The 8,416-nt window shown below is 27.5% G+C and overlaps 1 long non-coding RNA gene across 1 annotated transcript; it reads left to right on the forward strand.

Annotated features, from left to right (window-relative positions):
* Positions 1-6,373: 6,373 nt before the first annotated feature.
* On the forward strand, positions 6,374-7,769 carry LOC107062999 (uncharacterized). Its single transcript, XR_001475011.1, has 2 exons — positions 6,374-6,459; positions 7,419-7,769. It is a non-coding gene; the product is annotated as an uncharacterized lncRNA (long non-coding RNA).
* The last annotated feature ends 647 nt before the right edge of the window (positions 7,770-8,416 follow it).

The raw sequence follows: 8,416 nt of genomic DNA on the forward strand, positions 1-8,416 counted from the left end.
AGGGTGAAAGAGATATATGCTGAAAATATAGAAGAGATGAGTTGACATTGAATTGATAAAAAAAGAGAGGTAATAATAGCAAGGTTTAGTAGCTTAGTTGATTGACTATTTAAACTCCCACCTTGATGATGAAGTTTCGATTTCCCGCATTGTAATCCCCTCCCCATCCCCAATATGAAAATAAAATAAAATATATGGTACCAAAACATGTTGAAATGAGTAATATGATTCCTCGCCCTAAATCACTTATATAAGCAGTAAAAATTCACAATAGCTATATTTTTAGTCTCTGTAATTGAAAATAGTCACTTGATAAAGTTTTAAATTTCACTATGATAATTTATGTTACTGGAACTTTTAAAAATTATCGATGTGTACGTGTCGAATCCTTCAAAATTAGTAAATTTATAAAGGATCTAACACATACAATAATATTTTAAAGAGTCTGATCAACATTAATGTTGATAGTTGAATTACTTTTCCAAAATAGGATTGAAAAGGAGCTAGTAAGCGTTATTTCTACCATACGAGTTTGTTATACTATAAAGTACAATTAGTAAGTGGCTTGTGCTGAATTTTAGGATAACTATTTAAATTACACTTGATGTATTGTTATTGTTGTATTTATAAACAATTCCATTCATTAATATTCATTTTATAAAATTCGAATTTAGGACTTTATTTTCTCTTTCAATTACGATTTGTTTAGATTGATTGGCTTTTCTTATTTACTTTTTATTCCAATTTCAGGATATTAATTTATGAATGAGTTTTGAATATTTCTATTTATTTAGGTCGAGATCTACATATATGAATTTAATGGGTTTGAATGATCATTACATAAAATCTTCTTTTGGAGGTTATTACTTTTTTTTCTCTTTCGATAGTTTAGTAATAACAAATAAATGAGCGAGGCAAAAAATAGTAGGCAAACTATATAAACACACTTTAGATCCTAATTATAGAATTCAGGGTAGTTTGTAATATTACTTTCTATATCATATTTTGGCCGCGAGATACATGTATCATTAAAGGTGAGATACGTGTATCCGACAATTTTAAAAGTCGAGATACACAAGTTATTAATTTGAATTAAAGGGGGTGTAACCAATTTCCTTAATTAAAGGATTAATTGATGACAAATTAACAACCCAAACTGATTACAAGATCCTTGCATGTGAACTCTAACAGGTTTTCATAAATAACGAAATCACAAACCAAAATAATTGTGTAACCCTAAACTTTATCTTCTTCATCAGTTCCTTCTTTGGTAGTTAATGCGAGATACATGTATCATTAAAGGCGAGATATGTGTATCCAACAGTTTTAAAGGGTTTAATTGTGTATCTGTTATGTTAATTAAAGTTTGGCACATAATTCTTCGATTTTTGATTGGGTTGTTCCTAAACTTAGATCTATTTTCACTTTGAATGTTGGCAGATGAAGACCCTGCAATGACAAAATTCATAACAAAACCGTTAATGAAAAACAAACAAAATAATCGGCATGGATTGGTATAGAATCGAAACTGAGATATACATTTAACAAGAATCATCCGATTTTAATTGTAAATAGTTGAGAAACAACAAAAACAAACAATGTAAAACCTAATTTGTAAAAGTTTATAAAATCGAACTTTAGAGCAATATGAACTCTATCTCAAATACATGAATGGGATGTAAACCAAGATATATTAGAATAATGAAAAAAAAAACCTCTTTGTATACTTTTGACTATCAAGATTTAGTTTTGAATTTGGGACATGCAAACATGTATTGAGAGCAGTGGCACTATATTAGTAGAGTAAAAAAATGAAATTAATGACTAACATGGGTTGTGGCAGTGATGGAGCCAGGATGTTCGCTAAGGGGGTTCGAAGTATAAAGTAATAAATACGTGAGATGGGAAAGAAAAATATTAATCTTAACTCGCTAAATTTAACTTGTCTTGTTATGCCGCGTTTAGGTTCTTCTTACTTTTTACCCTGCTCCATCGAGTTTTTTTTTTCAAATTCTTGTGCTCTTTTTTTCTTTAAGTTTTGTCATGTTTTATTTTATTTTGATTTTTTTTATTAAAAAAATTCTGAATTAGTGCCCTTTCAATCTATGTTACTATAAAAATCACCAAGATTTTTTAAAGGGGTAAAAATTGACATATTTAGAAAATAAATAAATGACATTTAAATTAAAGAAAAAAAATTAAATTAAATAGATTTTGTTTAAAAAACTATTCACAATTTTAATATTTCTTCGTTCGGTTAAATTTAATTTACTTTATTATATATAAATATTTTTTCTAACTCAATTTAAAATTTAATAAAAATTTATCGTTTCTTCAACTTAGTACACATAAAGAGAACTATGTAGAAACAAAATGAAAAATATAAATAAGAAGAATCTAAAAGAAAAATTTACAAAGAATGTGGCTAATAAATTTAAACAAAGATAAATTGAAAAAAAAGAAGAAGAAATAGCATAAAAAGAAAACAATGAAAAATAAAAAGGATAAAACTTTACATTGAACCAATGAAGCATTTTCATTTGTTTGGGAATCTGGGCCCAAAACTTCTCAACGTAAAGCATAAAAAAAAGATGAAAAAACACTATTGCGATTTGCACCTGATGAGATTCAAACTCAGCCCTTCCAGGCGGAACTTGAACCCCTTGACCATTCCGCTATCATTCTCTTTAGTATTGAGGGGGTTCATTTTAATTAATATACCCATAAAATCAGAATTTGACCTTACATATATAGTGTAATTTTTCCGCGAGGGGGTTCGGTGACCCCCTCGGTTCCACGTAGCTCCTCCCCTGATTGAGAGGATTAAGAAAGAGAGGGAGATAGTGGAGGTATTTGAAGATCGTGGGGGTGGGAGTGTGAGATACTGTCACGACCAAATATATATGATAATAAAGTATGTCTAGTACTCTAGTTATATAGTTTTTCTACAAATATTTAGTTCGAATTTTCTAGCAAAACAAAGATAGGAGCTTCCTAATTCTTCAAGACTTTAATCGAATCATATGTGTTACTGTTGATGATATATTTTATTAAAATGATTTTATTTAATAGTTCATTCGTTCTAATTAATGTGATCTACTCTCTCTGTTCAACAATAGTTATCCACTATTGATTTGACACGATATAATAATAAGAGTAAAATAGACACAACATGATAAACTATTTATTGATTTAATAAATTGGTCAAATATCATTAGATATTGCAAAATAATATAATGAACAAATAAAGATGAACGGAAAAAGTATTTTTTAAGGTTTGTTTTTGGAAAATGACACATGTCTTAAATTTGTAAACAATGACTTTATGCGACGCATTTTCCCATAGATTTTTATATTCCTACCAATATTATAAATTTATACTATATTTTAAATCACAAATTTTAAACTTAGTAAATTTAATATCGATTCGAATTATATCTTATAGTCTCAAATCTCAAATATTATAATAATATCCCACCAACAACCCAAAGATCTTTTTGATTTTTGGGTCAGAACCGTCCAACCTCCTTTTGTCTGATTTTTGTCTTCATTTGCATTTAATTAACCTAAATCTATGTCGGAGTTTTAATTAAGAATGGAAAAAGGGTCAAAAATGCCCGAAAGGAAATTAACCTAAATCTATGTCAAAATTAACCTAAATCTATGTCGGAGTTTTAATTAAGAATGGAAAAAGGGTCAAAATTAACCTAAATCTATGTCGGAGTTTTAATTAAGAATGGAAAAAGGGTCAAAAATGCCCGAAAGGAATAAAAATGTCCTCTGTTTATAGTTTGACTCAAAAATATCCTTATCATTAATATTTTGACTCAAAAATACCCTTGCAGCCAATACTTTGGTTCAGAAATACCCTTATAATTACAAAATGGGTCAAAATTGCCCTTTTCAAAATAAATATATATATTTTTTCTTTTTAAACACATCTTCCTCCTAATTAAAATATTATTAAAGAACACTATTCTTGTTTTCTTTCTTCTAAATCACTTTAACAAATAAAATGTAGGAAATATTTTTTTCTTCTTAATCTCATTTTATCAATTAAAACAGAATAACTTCATGTACCCTTTCGACAGATAATACATGTCATATATATAAGATCATAGTATACCCATCATTAATTTATATTTATATAACGATAAAAATAATGATAATAAAATAAGAAATATTTTTATTTTTATTTTTTTCTGAATTGAAGTAAGATAAACATTTGCTAATTTTTTTTTAAAAACATTATTAGAAAAAGAATGTATTAAAAAGAAATTAATAATATATTAATTTGGAAAATAAACATTTTGCTCCATTAAATTACAATAAGGGCATTTTGGACTAAATATTGACGGCAAAAATATTTTTGAACCAAAATACAAACGGAGGGCATTTTTGAACCAAAGTATTGACGGTAAGGGCATTTTTAAGCCAAACTATAAACAGAGGGCATTTTTGTTCCTTTCACATAATTTAAGGGCATTTTTTACCCTTTTCCCATTAAAAATTTAAATTATATTTGTAATTAGTTTTTTATTTTATTACTATTATATTAAGTATATTTTTAACCCATAATATATATTAACATTAACTCAATTAACGTTAAATACGGTAATAAAATATACTGCAATTAAATGACTCTTTTCCTTTAGTGACACTTTTAGTTTTAGATGTGATAGTTTTTATTTTCATGTTATAAACTTTTTGATATTATAACTGCGTTAAGATTTGCTTATTTCAATAAACTCTGGTTCGTACACGCCTTTTATTATTTAATTTTTTTTAACACATAGTATACAAAATGTAAAACTATTAGGGTTGTTCAAAATCGAATCGAAATCGATAATTTGAATCGAAAAAAAGTTATTAGTTTATCCGTAATGGGTTATTGGTTTAACGGTTTTGATAACGATTTTTATTTTTTTTGTTATCGGGTTATCGGTTCTTAACGGTTTTAGGTTTTTTCTTAACGGGTTAACCGATAACCCGATAGTAAATTAAATAATTATATTTAGGCCATGTGTATATAAAGTCCTTGACTTAGAGTTTGGTTTGCTACTTTTATTTCTGGTTGTCCCAAATTCTTGGTTATTCTACAATGTAAAAATATTTGCTTTTGAGAAAGATGTAACTTGTGAACTCATGTGCATGGTTCATTTGGTTTGTCACCTTGTTTTTACGTGATCTTCAATTATTTTTTCTGTGTCAAATCTTAATGGTTAAACCGATAACGATCAATAACCGATAATCAATTTTTTAATGGTTCTATAAGGTTTCACATCTCTACAAATCGATAACCAATAAGTTAAACCGATAAACTTCAAAACTGAACTGATGAATCGAACGATACACAGTCCTAAAAACTATAGTAGTATTGAATTTGCAAACCACTAAATTTAATCGTTTTATTAATTAATGTTTAATTTGGCTCTTAATCACGTGATTCCTCCTTGGAACACTAAAGTCTAGTAGGAGCTGAGCTGTTAGCCACTAGCCATGCATGCTTTGGTAAATATCTAATTATTATATTAAACTCTTTTGATACGGCAATTTTAGCATTCGTCTGGATATGTGATTTTATCTCATAATTTAAAATTATTAGATGAAATTAGTGTTTGGACATATGATTTTATTTCATGATTTTAACTTACAAGATGAAATCTCAAATTCTTCAAAAAAATTGATTTGAGAATTTATAGTTGATATTATTACTTTTACCAATTTTTAACCTATTTACTCCTTCCATTTCAAAATAAGTGAATTGTTGAGGCAATGCGTTTCATTAAGAAAAAAAAGTTTATGACGTAAAATGAACACCACTTTCCACTTTTACCCCTTTAGATATTCTCGAACTATTCTTGAAAATATAAATAATTCAAAGTAAATCATAAATATGAGCAATTAGCTCTTTTGAAAAATATCATTTTAAAGATATAAATGAGGACTAAAAATGGAAACAATTTCCAACAACTCTCTTAAAATTTGAAAAATTCACTTATTTTGAACTATAAATATAGGGGTCAACGATTCACTTCTTTTGAAATGGAGGGAGTATATCGAATATAACCATTACTATCAACAATCAAATTTTATTGTTGATATTTATTACTCTTACCAACCTTAAACCATTTATATCGAGAAATGCATATGCTCATGTGAGGAGATTGTCCGTACCAAGATGATTATATTAAAGAATATAATATAATACAAGTCATGTTATACTCTACTTTTTTTATTGAACTAAAGTTCGTTTATAAATAATTTAAAAAATTAATTTGTATTTTTTAATTTAAAATTATGGCATTTGACACTACCATTTCTCTATTTATAGTGAATGTCATTAGCCTTAAAGAGTAACAATATCATATCATTGTGTGAAAAAAGAAAGGAATAAAGAAAAAATGGAGAGGAAAATTTCTGGTCTTTTGTTTCTCCTTGTCATTTTGTTCACTTCACGTAAGTCCTTTTTTCCCCTTCCTTTTTTTTTTAATGTGAACTTATATTTAGAAAAAACATTTAGGAAAAATGCTCATATCTTGAGTTTGCTTTGTATGAAGGAAAATATTTTTGGGAATTTTTTTTGAGTTTTTAGTTATTTTATTATATTTGGTAAGTAAATGAAAGATATTATTCACAGAACATTATATGTTATCTAACAAAATATTATGATGGGTGGAATATGATGGAGATTAGTGGTGTAATCACTTAGAGTGAAAGATGGTCAGTTGATCAACATCCTATTCGTCGAAAAATTATACTGTATAATATTAAAAGTTAGAGAAATATATAAATATATCACAAATTAAATTAGTTTTCATGAGTATATATTGAGTGTTGAACACCCTTAGCAAGATTTTTGTCTGCGCCATTGGTGGGGAATAGAGGTTCGGGGGTGGGATGGTCAAGAAATGGAGGTCTTGATGTGGGGATGAGACAATAAATTTAGAATATCACTTGTGAAGTATATTTTTTTTTCTACTTCCATCAGAAGAATCTTTTTTTTTTTTATCATTTTTTAAAGAACTTATATTTTCTAGGTACCAAACACACCCTTAATTTGAAAGGTATCCTTACACATTTTACATATATTTTAAATAAAATGTTCCTATATAGTCTATTACGACTTTTGCTGCTTCCCATGAAGGAATATTGGTCATATATTTGTTGTACAAATCAATCTTTTTTCTTTCCTCTTTACTTGGCCTCTATTGATGCAAAAATATATAAAAATAATTACCTATACTTCAAGGTAATTAATTAAAAATCATAAAAAAATGACCCTATTAATAATTTCCAACTTATGGTATAGCAATAGTATTCGCATTGAATATGTAATTGTAGTTATTATCAATCGTAACAAATTTGACATACATAATAACATGTTGTAACCGATTAAATTGAAATTATGGATGCAGAAATGTTGATCCGAGGGGCGGAGGGAAGAGTGTGCATCTCGCAAAGCCATAGGTACAAGGGTCCATGCCTGCGTGACCACAACTGCGCTCTCGTCTGCCGTAACGAATATTTCTCCGGTGGAGACTGCATTGGATTTGGCTTTCATAGAAAATGCTATTGCACTAAGTTTTGTTAATTAATTATAATTAATTAGTGTCATGAAAATGACACTTAATTAGTTCATTAATCCATCACTAAGCTAGTTTTGTTTTAGGGAATAAAATGTAGTAGTGGTTTTATAAAGGGCATCACACCCCTTAGTTGTCTCTTTTCACGGAATCTACGTGAACATGAAATGTTTTGTGCGTCGATGTTTGTTGTGTTCTTCATTTAGTAATTCTTTTTTTTTCCGGTTGCACTTGGTACATTCTCTACTATCAAACAAACAAATAATAAATATTTTTAATTACTTTTAAGCGTTTATTTAATAATTTTCATATAATATATCAAATACGGTGTATTTTAAAATTTTATACAAAAAAATTTGATAAAAGAAAAGAAGTTTGTGATGGATTTGCGATTGATATTCTTTTAAATGCTAAAATCAACATTTATAAAATAAATTATTGCGACAAATGATATTTGTCACCCAAAATTAAGGTAGAAAAATGAGACTCAATTATTTTTCAACTTATTAGTGGCATAATATTTTGTGAAAGAATTAATAAGTCACCTCTTCACTTTACCGTTCAAAACATGATATAGCCATCATTTTAAAAGTGGATTTAACTGAATTCAATATATAAATTTTGCTTAAGTCATATATTTTTATTTAAAAAATTATTAAATACATGTAAATATTTAATAAGCAACCCTAATAACTAAATCTATAAAAAAAAAAATTAAAAAAAGAATGTGTGATGCCGTTAATAACTAAATCTAATTATGGATTTGGTGATTAATTTAGAAATCATACACTTATCATGTTCTTCCTCGAAACAAAAATTGTCTCTCCTTT

Source organism: Solanum tuberosum, unplaced genomic scaffold, assembly GCF_000226075.1.
Source record: "Solanum tuberosum cultivar DM 1-3 516 R44 unplaced genomic scaffold, SolTub_3.0 scf00296, whole genome shotgun sequence".
NCBI lineage: Eukaryota > Viridiplantae > Streptophyta > Magnoliopsida > Solanales > Solanaceae > Solanum > Solanum tuberosum.